The sequence below is a fragment of the Narcine bancroftii genome, chromosome 3, assembly GCF_036971445.1.
Source record: "Narcine bancroftii isolate sNarBan1 chromosome 3, sNarBan1.hap1, whole genome shotgun sequence".
Lineage (NCBI taxonomy): Eukaryota > Metazoa > Chordata > Chondrichthyes > Torpediniformes > Narcinidae > Narcine > Narcine bancroftii.
Window position 1 is genome coordinate 104,079,837 of NC_091471.1, and position 16,790 is coordinate 104,096,626.

The following is a 16,790-nucleotide window of genomic DNA, read 5'->3' on the forward strand; positions in this document are numbered from 1 at the left end:
AATGGACCAAACCCCACCCGGTCAGCTGCCAAGCAGCCACCCGGGATTTAAACCATGACTGGCCCCTCTCGAGTCAGTCACTCAGGAACAAGGCACAGCTAGCCACAGCACAGACTTTAAGTTGAATAAACCCTGTTGTTTCAGTCTTTGAATATTGTGTCTGCTTACTGTCACTACATAGGCAAATCCAGGAAAATTAATACATCAAAAAAAATTTTCACTTCAAAACATGAAAGAAGATATTTTCATTCTGAAAAATGACCACTGGTTGCCGATGGTGCCTGCTAGTTCTTGAGTATAATATCTTCTTTCTTTGGCTTGGCTTCGCGGACGAAGATTTATGGAGGGGGTAAAAAGTCCACGTCAGCTGCAGGCTCGTTTGTGGCTGACAAGTCCGATGCGGGACAGGCAGACACGATTGCAGCGGTTGCAGGGGAAAATTGGTTGGTTGGGGTTGGGTGTTGGGTTTTTCCTCCTTTGCCTTTTGTCAGTGAGGTAGGCTCTGCGGTCTTCTTCAAAGGAGGTTGCTGCCCGCCAAACTGTGAGGCGCCAAGATGCACGGTTTGAGGCGATATCAGCCCACTGGCGGTGGTCAATGTGGCAGGCACCAAGAGATTTCTTTAGGCAGTCCTTGTACCTTTTCTTTGGTGCACCTCTGTCACGGTGGCCAGTGGAGAGCTCGCCATATAACACGATCTTGGGTACATTTGTGGAAAAAGAAATAAAACTTTTCAGGTTAGAACTGAAAAAGATAAAACAATTTAGTTTTAGTTGCAGAGAAGATGGGACAGATGGATTGGATAAAGGGAATACTGAATAGTGTAAAGACTAGATAGAATGGACACGGAGAAGAATTTTCCAGTGATGGGAGAGTCTAGGACCAGAATAAAAAGACATCCATTTTAAACAGAAGTGAGAAATTTCTTCAGCTAAAGGATGGTGAATCTGTGGAATTTGTTGCCACAGACAGTTGTGGAGGCCAAGTAATGGGGTATATTTAAAACAGAAGTTGAGAAGTTCTTGATTCATAAGCGAGTCAAAGGTTATGGGGTGAAGGTTGGAGAATAGATTGAGAGAAAAAATAATCAGCCATGATTTGAATGGTAGAGCAGATTTGATACACCAAATAGCCTAATTCTTCTCCCACATCTTATTGTCTTATAATCTTATCTCCTATAGGATAAGGCAAGAGTTTCCTTTTGCATGAACCATTGATAAAGCCATTCATTGAGAGATTAAAGAAGCTCTTTAGAGAAAGAGAAAACATTTAAAATCTGTGTCATGCCCTGAATCTCAGACTCACTTCGAACCAGATGGAACATTTTCCTTGATAATAAATTACAAAGGATGTTTCTCCCTGAGATCTTTCTCCCTGGGTATTATTGGTAATAGGGTCACTGTAAGGTGTCCTTATTAAACCCAATCAATTTCTGGCTTGCTGCCATTCATCATATATTTCAATGGGAATTTTTCAGTGACCTCAGCCTGACCAGTAGATGGCGCCTTTGCTTCAGTGGCGTGATCTGTCACAGATAAGCAAACTTTGGTCTCAGTTTGCCGTGCATAAAAGCCAACAACCTTACCATTGTGGAATTATTTGCTCCCTACCTCCCTGACATAGCAGGAGCACTGGTCTGAGCTCAAAGTATCACACCTGAGAAAGGACAATCTTGTCCAAGCTGAAACTTCATATAGGACACTTATCAAATAGATATTTTTGGATCCATTTTTAAACAGGTCCTTCTGTTTTCTCAACTGGCAATATCTGAAGAAGAAGTAGGCAAGATTTAGTCATTGCTGCTTTTTTCTCCCCTTCAAATGACATTATGAAAATTGTTTATTTGGTCAATTGCTGTATGTAAAGGATAAGACAGGCAGCATCTGTGGATAAAGATGGTCCACATTACAAGTCAATCATCTTCTCTCAGACTTGTGAACAGTTAAAGAAAAACTGATTTTACAGTGTAGAGGAAGGGTTGGGGGTGAGGGGGTTGGTGAGGAGAGAACAGGCTTTATCTGGTACCTTTTAAATGTGATGAGGGTTTCTGCTTCCACCACTCTTTCTCTCTGTAAATTCCCAGTCTTCTCTACTCTTTGGGTGTAAATGCTTTTTTTCAACTTCTCTCAAATTATGTTATTAATTAACTCAAATATTATTGACCTCTGCAAAGAGAAATGGGTCCTTCCTGCTCATTCTGTCTAGGCGTTTCCTTTGTTGCAAAGAAAACAGTGCCTTCCCTGCCAATTTTTTCTCATAACTGTAATTCTCCAGCCCTGGCAACATGATCATGACATAATCACAAGTTAATTCTCTTGGTATGATCATTTATAGATCTTCTAGGCTCAAAACAAACAAAGACGCAATTAAAATCTGTGAAATGCCTGAATCGTAGGCCCAGATAGCAGGACCACAAACAGACCTTCCAGGTGAGGCAGAGCTTTACATGCATGTCATCCAACCTAATCTACCCTTTTAGACACTCCCCATTGTAACTAAATAAAGTGCAAAACTTATCCCTACATGTCTTCTCTCACCTACATCTTGAGCTACAAACAGACTTTCCAGGTGAGGTAGAACTTTACATACATATCATCCAACCTAATCTACGGCATTTGGTGTGGCCTCCTCTACATCGGTGAAACCCAACATAGATTGAATGACCACTTCGGCAACACCTACACTGTTTATGGGTCTAGGCTTGAGCTTCCAGCAGTCAACCATTTCAACTCATTCCAACGATGATATATCTGTCCTTGGCCTAATTAATTAACTAGCAGATGTTCTCACTGCCATATTAAACATCTCCCTCAGTAGAGCTGTGATCCCAACATGCTTCAAAGCCGCCACCATTGTCCCTGTGCCAAAGAAGTCATCTGCATCCTGCCTCAACGATTACTACCCTGTCGTACTCACATCCATCATCATGAAGTGCTTTGAGAAGCTTGTCGGGACACATCAAGAACCTGCTGCCCCTCTTATTGGACCCCCTGCAGTTTGCATACAGATCCAACTGCTCCATGGATGATGCTATCACCACCACCTCTCTTCATCTAGCCCTCACCCACTTGGAAAATAAAAACTTGTATATTTGAATGCTATTTATTGACTTTCAATGTGATCAAACCTTAGAACCTGATAAGGAAGTTGGGCCTGCTAGGTCTAAACACCTCCCTCTGCAATTGGATTCTCAACTTTCTGACGGGTAGACCTCAAGCAGTCCGAATTGGAACAACATCTCCAGGTCCATCACAATGAGCACAGAGGCCCCCCCCCAGGGCTGTGAGCTTAGTCCACTGCTATTCATTCTGCTGACCCATGATTGTGAAGCCAAACACAGCTTGAACCACATCATCAAGTTCACTGATGGCACAACAGTGGTGGGCCTTATTAGTAGAATGAGTAGAGAGCATACAGAGACAAAGTGCAGACACTAACAAACTGGTGCAGAGCAAACAAACTGTATCTGAATGTTAAAAAAAAACAAAAGAGGTGGTTGTTGACTTCAGGAGAGCCAGGGGAGATCATGCTGCCCTGACAATTGACGGCTCCACTGTTGAAGCCGTCAAGGGTATCAAACTCCTCGGACTGCACCTGGCGGAGAACCTAACCTGGTCCCTTAACACCAGCTCCATAGCCGAGAAAGCCCAGCAGTGCCTCTACTTTCTGAGAAGGCTGAGGAAAAGTCCATCTCCCACCCTCCATCCTCATTACATTCTACAGAGGATGTATTGAGAGCATCCTGTGTAATTGCATCACTGCCTGGTTTGGAACCTGTACCACCTCGGACCGTAAGGCCCTGCAGAGGATAGTGAAGTCAGTGGAAAAAACAATTGGGAAACCTGTTCCTAGCATGAAGGACATTTACTACACTCGATGCAGGCGGAAAGCAATAAACATTGTGAAAGACTCCACGCATCCCATATGTAAACTGTTCTCCCTTCTGCTATCTGGCAGGAGTGGGAAATAGCTTTTCCCCCCAAGCCATCAGGCTCCTGAACTCCTAGTACTAGATGTACATAGTGTGCCATAGACTTTCAGTGCAATGTCTTAGTACTATAATATTTTAATGAGTCAACTGCTTTCCTAACATATCTATGTAAATATGCTTCGTGGTCCTGGAGAAACGCTATCTCGTTCTATCTTGTGAGTGTGGTATAAATGAAAAATAAAGATGACTTGAATTGTCAGGGTAAGAATAAATGTTAACTTGAAGAACAATACATCATATTCCTCCAGCCTCAAAACTAGCAGCAAAAATATTGATTTTACAAGCTTTTGGTATCCCCCATCCTGATCTCTTTTTTTCATCTATTTCCATCTCTACTTCCCCCAGTACTTATTTTCCTTCTCTCTCTAACTTCTCTACCCCTCCCTTTTCTAGCGATCTCTCCATCTATCTGTCTCTACACCTCCACCACCTTCTGTCCTACATCATATCACCTCTTGGCCTCTCCCCCAGCTTCTTTACCTATTTACATACATATCACCTCCTTTTCACTTTAGTCTCATTAAGGGGCTCAGACCCAATATGCTGACTGACCATTTTGACCCATGAATCCCATATAACCTGATGAGTTCCTTTAGCAATTCTTTTTTTTGTGCATAAATGGCAAAGTTAGTGTAATGGTGTCTGAAGTCTTGCCTACTTGGCGTTTTTGAAGTTTATAATAGAGGTGCCACTCATTAATTACTTGTTGGCATCCACAAATGAATCATATGGTGTGCCTATTCCCAGCCAATACAATATCTGACTTCCTACCATTAATTTAATAGTTTTTATGGGCACTTTCAGTAACCTGAGCATGACCACTTGATGGTGCTCCTTACTGCAATGCAATAAGATCAACAACTTAGTGCACATCTCTCTGCTTGAGAACATTCTCTACGGGAATCCACAACCTCCTGAATTTCAGGATATTGTGAGCTATGTTGCTGTCAGTGGAGAAACACTTCATAGAACTTGTAAAGGACAGTTAAAGGTAATTAGATTTACTCCAAAATCGTCCTGGCAGCACAGAAACCAGCCCTTCAGCACAACTCGCCCATGCCTACCAGATTGCCTTATCAGAACTTGTCCTATTTGCCTGTGGCCTATGTCCCTGCATACTTTTCCTATCAAAGTACCTAGGTTGACGTAGCAGTCAATGGCATTAGAGCACCAACAATCAGGAATGGAGTTTGAATCCTGCACTGTCTATAAGGAGCTTTTATGTTCTCCCCATGTCTGCATGGATTTCCTCGGAGGCTCTGGTTTCCTCCCACTGTTTGAAATGTACCAGGGGTTGTAGGTTAATTGGGTGTAATTGGGTGGCATGGGCTCATGGGCCGAAATGGCCTGTTATGTCTAAATTTATAAATCTCTTCTAAACATCACAATTGTATCCTCACCTAGTTTCCTCTGACAGTTTAATCCATATACCCACCACCAAATGTGAGAATTACAGAAAAGTGCTGGAGAAACTCAGCAGATCACTCAACATCTATGGAAAGTAAACTGCTATCGACATTTTGGGTTTAGGCCCTTCTTCAGGAGTGCTGAAAATCAGGCAGAATAAGGTGGTGGTGGGGCATGGGGTGAGGGGAAGAAGCACAGGCTAGCAGGTGAGAGGTGGATATAGGTGGGAGGGGGAAAGAATGAGGGGTGATAGAGGGAAGGGAAAAAGGCTGAGAAAGTTAGCACTCTGATAGGAAAAGGAGGGGGAGAGGCTGGGGGGGCTGGAGAAAAGGAGTGAGGGGGATATAGGAAGTGTGAGACTGGGAGAGGGGACTAACAGAAATTGGAGATTGATATTGATATCATCTGGTTGGAGAATGTCAAGACAGAATATAAGGTGTTCCTCCTCCAATTTACAAGTGGTCTCAACTTGGCAGTAACAATGAGGACATGGGAAGACATGTAAATGTGGCAATGGGGTATGGAATTAAAGTGGTTGGTGACCAGGAAGTCCTTGCTGTTGCAGTGTGCAGTTAACTGAGATTCACTGGTGCTGTTATACTGATAACTAGCTTTGTCTCCCAGCTCTGCCCCCATCTACCCATATATAACCCTGGTTTCCTCCCTAAACCTTGAGCCCTTCTGAAGACCACTGCAAGACCCTACCCTCAGTTATAAGCTAACAAAAGTGTATGTTCTCCTTCCTTAGAAGACAGAAGCACTGTATAAGCCTGGTTTGCTGCTGATAGACCGTCTGTCCCTCGTGGCGGCTGAGGAGTTCACATACTGAATAGACTGCTTCCAGACCTACCTGAACGTGACCAGAGATGTCTTCCACACCGATGAATTTGAGACATGGTAATATGGATGCCGGACCTTTTCATGCCACTTTCTTGCAACCACCCTCCATCAGCAAGTGGGTTCAGGCGAATTCGGGGCCGACGGTTTGGGGCTGGAATCGGATCTGGGAGTGGTGCAGGTGTGGACTTCCCTCACACTGCAAACCCTCGCCCAATGTCCTTTCTTGCCACAGCTGGAGCAAACTGCATCTTTAGCCAGGCAATGAAATGGGGCATACTGGTTCTTGCTGCAGAAAGAAATGCTCCCAAGCACGGGAAGCGGCAGCCGTTAGGGCAGGGGTAGCGGGAGCAGTCAGTCCTTGGAAGGGGTCACCTGGATGAGCGATCTTACTAGCTTCAAGGTCATTGTTCTCGAGCTTGGCATGTTCCAGCGACTTGGCCAGTTCAACGTGGCTAGCCAGGTCGTTCTCACCTGATGATCAGTCGCTGCCTTATGTGCCTCGAGCGGACCCCTGCGACTAGAGTGTCCTGGATCTATTCTTCCTCATTAACCTGGCCGTAGCTGCTTCATATCTGCAGTTCTTGGCACTCGTTTTGAGGGTAGGAATGAAAGGGTACGCAGTCATTAGGGACTGCACTACATATGATGCTGCCATCGAGCCTTTGATGGCTCGGAACCTGAAGTTGCAAAACGAGGTCCTAGCGAGGCACTGACTCGTTCTACGTCGCCAACGGCCAGGAGAGACCATCGATGATTACCTGCTGGATCTGTGGATGCTTGCCAAGAAGTGCAGATACGAAGCGGCTATGGCCAGGTTAATGAGGAAGAATAGATCCAGGACACTCTAGTCGCGGGGGTCCGCTCGAGACACATAAGGCAGCAACTGATCGTCAGGTAATAAGGTCCTGGCTAGCCAAGTGTGTGTTCAGAACTAAACATCAGGTTGTCCTTGGCTATGTGGTGGAGAATGTCATCATTAGCCAAGACTCTGACAGAATGCGCCCCCTGTTAAGAGCTCCCCATTCCCAGGACCACGAAGGCTTTGAAGAGATGCCTGGAGTTTTTCTCATATTACATCCAGTGGATCCCTCAATATGCTGATAAGGTTCGACCCCTCTTAAAAGCCACTTCTTTTCCCTCTTATCTGAATCCCAAACTGCTTTTAACTACCTCGGAAACCACATTGCGAAAACCACCATGCTCGCGGTGGATGAGAATGTACCTTCCAGGTGGAAACCACGCTTCGGACGTGGCCCTGGCCGCTAATCTCAACCAGGTGGGCAGTCTGATTGCATTTTTTTTCTCGGACATTGAAAGACTATGAGGACTGAAACCCCTCTGTGAAAAAGGAGGCTCAAGTCATTGTAGAAGCTGTGAGGCACTAGAGGCATGACCTGGCTGGAAGAAAATTTACGCTCCTCACTGACCAGCGTTCTGTCGCATTTATGTCTTAATAACATCAAGAGGGGAAAAATCAAAAGTAACAAAATTGCTAGGTGGAGGATCGAGCTCTCCACCTATAATTGTGACATCACCTATCGCCCAGGAGCCCTTAATGACCCTCCAGATGCCTTATCCAGAGGAGGCTGTGCAGTCTCTTCATAACGAGCTCTACCATCCAAGGGTTACCTGCATGGCTCATTTTGTCAAGGCATGCAATCTGCCCTACACCATGGAAGATGTCAGGGAAATGACCAGGTGTTGCCAGGTCTTCGCGAGTGCAAGCCGCACTTCTACTGCCCCACAAAGGCGCACCTGATTTAGTCATCCAGGCCCTTTGAACGGCTCAGTGTCGATTTTAAGGGGCCTCTCCCCTCCATGAATGGGAACACTTTCTTCCTCTCTATCAGTGATGAGTACTCCCGCTTCCCGTTCGCCATCCCATATCCAGACACGTCCATTTCATCATTCATAAAGGCCCTAGATTCAATTTTCACCCTTTTGGGTATCCTGGCAAAATACATAGCAACCCGGGCTCATCTTTTATGAGCGAAGAGCTACGTCAGTACTTGCAGGACTACTAGCTACAACCCCCAGGGGAATGGGCAGGTTGAAAAGGAAAACACCAATGTCTAGAAGGCTGTCAAACTAGCCCTCAAGTCAAGAGACCTTCCAGACTCACGCTGGCAGGATGTTCTTTCTATGGCGTTCCATTCCATCCAGTCGCTACTATGTACAGCACCAAATGCTGCTCCTCACAAGCTCCAATTCAATTTTGAGAGAAGGTCGGCATCAGGAACCTCACTCCCAACCTGCCTCACTATTCTTGGTCCGGTCCTTCTCAGGAGAAGCAAGACTGACACCCTGGTGGAAAGGGTGAAACTGCTCCATGCCAACCCCATGTATGCCTAAGTGGAGTACCTGGATGGAGGGAGGACACCATTTCCATCAAGGACTTGGCACCCACCGGAACAGAGGGTCCGTTGTCTCAAGTGCAGTATGAGCTGCGGAGATCATTCTCGCCACCCCCAGTCAGGGCCTTAGGGAATCTGGTTCAGGGGGAAAATGCAAGCCCCTTCACTGTAGAGCCAGAGATCCTGTATTCCGCTCCGCCCCTACAAGGGGACCAGGAGACCCAAGGCCCTCCCATGTTCTGTCTTCATCCACAGACCCTAAATTCTGCAGGAAGGGGTGAAGGACTGAGAAGGTGTGTTATACTGATGGTTGGCTCTGCTTCCCGGCTCTGCCCCCATCTACCCATATATAACCCTGGTTTCCTGTCTAAACCCTGAGCTCTTCTGAAGAGCACTGTAAAACCCTATCCTCAGTTATAAGCTAATAAAAGTGTATGTCCTTCCAGTCGTGAGAGCTACACAGTGGCAGAGCAAAGGTGCTTAAGAAGTGATCTCGCAATCTGTGCCCAGTCTACCCAATGTAGAGGAGGCCATTTTGGGAACACCAGATGCAGTAAATGTCCCCTACAGATTCACAGGTAAAATGCTGATTTACTTGGTAGGCCTGTTTGGACTCTGACTAATGGTGAGGGAGGAGGTATAGCTGGAAAGTGTAGCATGTGATGTTATGAATCATGCCCTGAGGAATAAGTCTCACCCAGTATTCAGGCATTATCTCACATTGGAGGTTCATATATGGATGGAGCAGTAGATTGTCAGAGAAAGAAATAATCATGCTTCCTGCCAGGATAACAATATTCTATCGAATAATGCACTGCTTCTGCTCAGTGAGGAGACTGAATCCTTTTAGCATATTGTTAATGGCTTACTTTATAATGAGGAAAGCCTCATTTCATGAAAAACTCTGCTCAGTCATCCTGCTTGTTTCTGCAAGAAGGATTGAGATTAAATATTTTAACTCTGTACGGAAAACAGAAGTAATCTCCCTGATATACAAGTATATTACAAACTGTGAGATGTTTACATCTCCTGCAACATTTTTCTGTTCCACCCATAATGTTTGGAACAAAGAAACTTATTTTGCTCCATTTAAATTTGTAATCAAATAATTCACGTGATTAAAGTGCACATTTCAGATTTTATTCAAGGTTATATGTATATATTTTGGTTTGATCACATAGAAATTACAAGAATTAGAATTTTCCCATTTTTAGCTTTGAAAAACTCCTTTGTTGCTTTAGCAGTATGTTTGGGATCATTGTCTTGCTGTAAGATGAAGCGCCGTCCAATGAGTTTGGAAGAATTTGCTTGAATTTGTGCAGATAGGATGTTTAGAAACATCTCAGAATTCATTTTGCTACTGCCATCAGCAGTTATATCATAAATGAAGATTAATACACTACTATGTATGGCAGCCATATATGCCCAGGCCATAACACCCTGCTTCACAGATGATGCTTTGGATCTTGGGCAGTTCCATTACACCTCCACACTTTGTTCTTGCCATCACTCTGATACAGGTTAATCTTAATCTCCTCTGTCCACAAGTCCTTTTTCTAGAATTCTGAAAGCTCTTTTAAATACTTTTTAAAGATGCCCATCTTGTTTCTGTGGCTAACTAGTGCCAGACTGCTACAATCTTTTGTATTTATTTTCTCTTTTTAATTTAAGGCATACTATTGAAGCTTTTTTATGGAGTACCTATTTGGCTGCAGCATAATGTATATGCCAAAAACTCTATACATGTAAATTTAGACCTACAGTATGGTAACAAGCCCTTCCGGCCCATGAGCCCATGCTACCCACATATCCCAATTAACCCGTGCAGATATGGGGAGAACATACAAATTCCTTACCGTGCCAGTTTTAAACCTGGGTCACTGGTGCTGTAATAGTGTTGCACTAACCACTACACTTACCATGCTACCCTTATCATTATCATTCACTCTCGCTCATTCTCTTTCTCAAGTGAACTCACAAGTTACCACATGTCATGCAACATATTAAAATATTCACACACTTCAAACAAAGTACAAATTTCTCTCAAAAATCCCCATATTTCCTCATAGAGCATTCTCATGTATCTTTATCACATTTTGGGCTGATTATAACTTTAGTAAAAACACAATGCTGAAGAAACACTGATCTCCATTATCATAGGTGCTCCTCTCGCTCTCCACAACTGCCACTGCCTCCCCTGCAATATTTTCCGTGTTGTCCCATGGATTGACTTGGTGGGCGACAAAAATGCTGAGTTGTGTTATAGACCATATGTTGATTTCATGCTACTGCTATCACTATTGCTGCTGACTGCATTCTCCTTTAGGAACTAATTCTGTGGCCAACCCAGATGGCATTGCCACCTGGCCACCGTGGAGATGGAATTGAGCCCATACAATGATCCCCCAGTCTGTTGCAGCTGCCATCTTGATACATTATATATCTGAATTCTGTCTTCTTTGATTCATCTATCTTGGTTCCTGTAACTATTAGACATAGGAACAGAAATAAGTTATTCAGCCCATTGAGTAAACCCCACCATTTATTCATGAGTGGATCCATTTTCCCACTCAGCCCCATTCCTAGCTTTTTTCCCAATACACAACTTCACAACTGCCAGTGGCAACAAATTCCATAGATTTGTCACCCTCCAGCTAAAGAAATTCTGAATTTAAAGTTTTTTTTAAAAATTACATTAAAAAATGTAGACATACAGAACAGCAACAGGCTATTTTGGCCCACAAGTCCATGCCACCCAATTTAGTCCGAATTAACCTACAACCCCCAGTATGTTTCAAACAGTGGGAAGAAACCAGAGCCCCTGGGGACAACCCACGCAGACATAGGGAGAATGTACCAACTCCTTACAGACAGCACGAGATTCGAACCCCTGTCCCGATTGCTGGACACAGTACTAACTGTTACACCAACCATGCCGCTTACAGAAATTTCTTCACATCTCTGTTCTAAGCTGACACCCTTTATTCTTGAAGATATGACCTCTTGCCCTAGACTCTCCCACCATGGGAAACAACCTTTCCACATCTACTCTGTCCATGCCTTTCAATGAGATACCCCCCTTATTCTCCTAAATTCAAACAAGCACACGTCAAGAACTGTCAAATACTCCTCATATGATAACCCTTTCATTCCTGGAATCATCCTTGTGAACCTCCTCTGAACCCACATCCATTTTTAAATGAGGAGCCCAAAACTGCTCTCAATACTCTGTGAGGTCTCAACGGAGTCTTATAAAGACTTAACATCAGATCCCCATTCTTATATTCAATTCCTTTTTAAATGAATGGCAGCATTGCATTTGCCTTCTTCACCACCAAATCAACATGCAAGTTTACCTTCAGGCTATCCTGCATGGGGTCTCCCAGGTCTCTCTGCATCTGTGTATTTTCAATTTTCACCCCATTTTTAAAATAGTCTGCCCCCCATTTATTTTTTTAATCAAAGTGCATGACTGGACACTTTCTAACATTGTATTTCATTTGCCACTTCTCTGCCCATTCTCCTAATTTGTTCAAGTCCTTCTGTAGCCTCCCTGTTTCCTCAATAAACTTGGTCCTCCACCTACCTTTATATCATCTGTAAACTTTGCCACAAGGCAATTCATTCCATAATCTAAATCATTAATATACAAGATAAAAAGAAGTGGCCCCAACACCGACCCCTGTTAAACACCACTTGCAAATGGCAGCCAACCAGAATATGATCCCTGTATCCCAACTCTCTGCTTCCTGCCAATGAGCCAATGCTCTACTCACACTAGTATATTTCTTCTTATATCATGGGCTCTTATTTTCTTAAGTAGCCTCATGAGTGGCACCTTGTCAAAGGCCTTCTGAAAGTCCAAATACAAAACATCCCTTTATCTTGCCTGCTTGTCACTGCTTCCAATTCCAAGAGGTTTGTCAAGCAGGAGAATGAACTCTTTTCAACTAAATCAAGGCACGTTGGAGCCATAAAACAAAATTCTATCAGAAAGCTCCCAAATGCAGCCAGTTTTAAGATGCACAAGCATGAAATATTAGAGATACTATTGCTCTCTGCCGATGAGCGGCAAATATCATTCATTGTTCTGGGTTGGGGATTAATATATGTGGGTAAACACCTCTTTACAAAACTAGAGTGTTCCTATCAAACCATTCATAAGCTGAAATGGCTTAAAGTTAAGACCCATTCACTACTATTGGAGGCTATTTTTGTAAAAGCAAAAACCCATTCAAATCTTTTCTTAAAAGCGAACATGGCTTTCTTCGTAAAAGCAAATTTTCACAATTCCAAGTATTTGTAAAGTGGGGTATACCTGTATATCAAAAGCATCAGATTATTGTGAAACACCACTGATCATGGACCTCCAATCAGAGAAACACCCCTGCACCATTACCCTCTGTCTTTGATGGCCAATCCAATTTTGAATCCAACCTATCAAGCCTCCATGGAGACAGACATATTAGAGTCTATCGAATTGAGACGAAAGAGCAGTTTGATCATGGACCTATGCAGATGACAAAGGAGGAGATCTTTGCTGCCTTGAGGCAAGTAAAAGTGATAAATTTCCAAGGCCTGACAAGATATTCCACTTAGACTTCTCAGTTCTTGGTCTCCCACACCCTTTCAGCATTAGATCCCATCATAGTAAAATTCCAACAATCTAGCACCCTTTGGAGTTCAATAGTGTAGGTATAGCAGATTTTCTAGACTACTGGATGTCACTTTCATCAATATCCAAGCACATGTTTCACTATTTTTACCTGTTGCACCATAGTACAATAAATATTCTAGTAAATCCAATACGTTGAAAGGAAATGGGAAATATAAGCATCCTGGATACAAACCTACCCAGGAGGGAAATGTGAAAGTCTGCAGATGCTGTGATTGTAGTAAAAACACAGAAGCGCTGGAAGAACTGTAGTGAAAATACAGAAGTGCTGGTGGTACGGTTAGTGTAGTGATTAGCGCAATGTTATTATGGTGCCAGTGACCTGGGTTCAAATCTGGCACAGTCTGTAAGGAGTTTGTCATTCTCCCCATGTCTCCATGGGATTCCTTCAGTGCTCCAATTTCCTCCCACCCTTCAAATGTGTGGGGGTTGTGGATTAATTGGGGTATTTGGGCAGCTCATGGACCAGAAGGGCCTGTTACTGTATTGTTTTTCTAAATTAAATTACTCAGCAGGCCTCTCAGCGCCCATAGGAAGTAAATATATATATAACACATTTTGGGCCTGAGCCATACTTTGAAGAAGGGCTTAGGGCTGAAGGTTGCTTATATATCTTTACCTCCTATTGACACTGTGAGATCTGCTGAGTTCCTTCAACGCCTCTGTGCTCATATCTACCCAGTTTCTTGAGCTCCTGTTGTCCTGAACCCTAACCTCTGCTCTGGTCGCATATCTGGCTCATTTTTGAGTCTGGCCCCGGTCCCTGTTTGCCCTCTGGGACACTAGTCTAGTGACTAGAGTAAGGAGTGAGCCAGTTGCCAGACCAACATGATTTTTTAATATTTGGATGCTGGATTGTGGGAGTTGTACTTCTGACCAAGTACACTACTAGCTTCAAGACTTGACATTGAACAGAAAATTAGAATTGCTAGTACTTTCATTTCACCACAATTTGCCTTTTGTGAAATTGGTGCCACCGTTCTCAAATTGAGGGTAGTTAATAGGAATGTGGCATGAATGAAATGGGTGCTTGACAGTTGGCACAAGCTGAAGGGTCGGTTTCATTGTTGTATGACTGTAACTTCTGATAATTACACTCTTCCTACCTTTACATTTCTCCAGCTCCCCTTGCAAACGGCATCTTGTCTCTTTACCTGCCTGATAACCTCCATCTTTCACCTAGCACTCAAATTTCTTTCAAGATTTAATATTTCTGCCTTCCACTCTAATCACAATCTCCCTTTTCTGTTTTATATTCCTCCCCATGCTAAAAACCAGTTTGGCCAACTTTTCCCACTTTCAATGAATGGTCCTTGAAGGAATCATCACATTCTGGACACACTCTCTACTTAGTATTCCTATCAACGAGAGGTTCAAATGTATGAAATTATGCACCAATAGGTTTAAAGATAGTTTCTTCCTTGCAGCTATCAGGCTCCTGAATGAACCCCACAATAGGGATAAGACCAGAAGACATAGGGGGAGAAATAGGCTATTCAGCCCATTGAGTCTGCTCTGCCATTTAATAATGAGGTAATGTATTTTCCCACTCAGTCGCACTCCCTGGCCTTCTCCCCATAACCTTTGCCATTCTGGCTAATCAAGAACCTATCAATCTCTTCCTTAAATACACCCAAGGACTTGGCCTCCACCTAACATGTGGCAACAAATTCCACAGATTTACCATCCTCTGGCTAAATACATTTTTCTGCATCTCTGTTCTAAGTGCACTTCAATCCTAAAATTGTGCCCTCTTGTCGTAAACTCTTCCACCAGGGGAAACAACCTTTGACGTCTATTCTGTCCATGCCTTTGAACATTTGAAATGTTTCAATGAGATCGCCCCCACATTCTCCAAAACGTTCAGACCAAAAACTGTCAAACACCCCTCATTCCCAGAATCATTCTTGTGAACCTTCTCTGAACACTCTCGAATGTCAGCATATCCTTTCTTAAATGAGAAGCCCAAAACTGCTCACAATACTCCAAGTGAGGACTCACCAATGCATTATAAAGACTCAGCTTACATCCCTGCTCTTATAGAACATTACAGCACAAAAACAGGGCATTTGACCTCTCTAGTCTGTGCCAACCATCATTTCCCTAGTTTCACTGACGTGCTCCCATTCCATAACCTTCCAGGCCTCTTCCATCCATGTATCTATCCAATTTATTCTTAAAACAGATGATCAAACCCACACTTGGATGATAATAAAACCTGAACAATCATGATGACAGCATTTAGAGTGGAATTGTAGGGTTGAGTTTTCTGTAGGTCGAAAACCGTCTGTCTACTTCATCCATTTCAACATAGAACACTAGTCAGCCCTCGATGAACCCACACAATCCTCAAAAAAGTACTAACCTTCCCTACCCCACAACCCCACCAGCTCTCTTCCAACCATGTGTCCAAGAGTCTTCCAAATGCCCCCAATGCTCCAGCCTCCATCACCATCCTCGCAAGGCCCTCACAACTCTCTGTGCAAAAAACCTCATTCCTGATGTCTTCCACCCCCCACACCTGCACACGTCCTCTGGTTTTTGCCACTCCAGCCCCTGAAGCTGGTGCTGGTTATCTACACCTCTCACAATCCTGCAGACCTCCACTATGTCTTCTCTCATCCTTCTTCACTCCTACCTTGTATTCTGCAGCATTGATGATGTCATAAACCCCAAGACCATTCAAATCATGGTTCCCTCACAGTAGACACGGGGGCAGGTGTATCACAGCTGTGAGGCTGCTGCCTCTCAGTGTTCATTCTTGACCCTGAGTGTGGACCATGTGCATGAGGTTTGCACATTCTCCCTATGGTTGGCCACAAGGGCTTCCTCACATAGCCCACAGTCACATGGAGGGGCCATCGTTAAGCTGCCCTCATGTGTCGATGACGGAGGGGAACCTAGGCAGGGTAACTCAAGAGCATTGGTGAATGGGATTACTCTGAGACCTTGAATGGGCTCAATGAGCTGAATGGTCTGTCAGAAGGAAACAAGGACATGAGGAGCTTCTCACAGGAAGAGAAAGAAGACAATATAAAGGTCACTTCATTATCGGAGGATGTGGAAGCTATGGAGAGGGTGCAGAGGAAATTTACCAGATGTCTGGATTAGAAAATAAGAGTTATGAAGGAAGGTTAGCAGAACTGGGACTTTTATTTTTGGAGCAAAGAAGGATGAGAGGTGACCCAATAGAGGTCCACAAGATTCCGAGAGGCATAGATAGAAGTGGATATTCAGCACCCTCTTCCTCAGGGCAGGAATAGCAAACACCAGAGGACATCTGCGCAAAGTGAAGGGAGGGAAGCCCAGGGGAGCCATCAGGGGAAAGCCCTCCCCAGGAATCTATTGATTCCTGAAAGATCATTATGTATGCCTCCACAGCTACTTCTTTTAGAAGCCAAGGGTGAAATGCATCTTGTCCAGGACACTTATCTTCAGCTTTCTCAGCACTTTCACCCTTGTAATATTAACTGTGCTCACTTCCCTTCTTGGACACTCTTGGACATCTGACACATTGCCAATGAC